Genomic DNA, 722 nt, shown 5'->3' with positions numbered 1-722 from the left:
GTTTGCAACATGAGAACAAGTGTATTCCACCCCGTATTGAAAGGAATATGTTTGGCTTCTTTTGACATCTATATAGGAACGAACTAAGGATTAAGAAACAAACACACAGTATTTCACTAATACACTTATTTATTCGATGATAGTATTTGTATAATTGAACTCACACAATCTATCCCCCTACCAAATTCAAATGCCTCTGGATTTACGACAAGAACAAGCTAGCAGAATATATTTGACGAGTTCAGTCACTTAAAATAAGACAAAAATTATTGTGTTGCATAAAATGATTCATTATTACATACCGCTATTCCAACTCTAGTTACCAAATTGTATATTAAAAAACATGGGGACCATTTTAGCAACAATTGATAAATAAACAAGGATGCTTTTGACAGATGGTGTAAAAAAGTAATCGTCGCCTGAGAGATTCGAACTCTCGCGGGGAAACCCCATGTACTTAGCAGGCACACGCCTTAACCACTCGGCCAAAGCGACTTTTTGATACTTTTCAATGGTAACCTTATATAATATCAGATATAGATCGATCACTGAAGCTGTTAATCTAATTTAACGAAAAAACTTCATCTTCCAACATTTTTTTTAATCAATTTTGTTAACATGCCGAAATGAATTGTTCACTTTGTTTTTGTTTTTGTTTTTTTTTTTATCAGTTTTGTTAACATGCCTAAATGAATTGTTCACTTTGTTTTAGTGAATCTGAC

At 32.8% G+C, this 722-nt stretch overlaps 1 non-coding gene across 1 annotated transcript; it reads right to left on the bottom strand.

Moving 5' to 3' along the window:
* Positions 1–413: 413 nt before the first annotated feature.
* Positions 414–495, bottom strand: TRNAS-GCU. Its single transcript has one exon. It is a non-coding gene; the product is annotated as a tRNA-Ser (tRNA).
* Positions 496–722: the final 227 nt, after the last annotated feature.

This window comes from Helianthus annuus, chromosome 5, assembly GCF_002127325.2.
Source record: "Helianthus annuus cultivar XRQ/B chromosome 5, HanXRQr2.0-SUNRISE, whole genome shotgun sequence".
NCBI lineage: Eukaryota > Viridiplantae > Streptophyta > Magnoliopsida > Asterales > Asteraceae > Helianthus > Helianthus annuus.
Note: the sequence above shows the minus strand (reverse complement) of the source record. Positions and strands in the feature narration are given on the sequence as shown.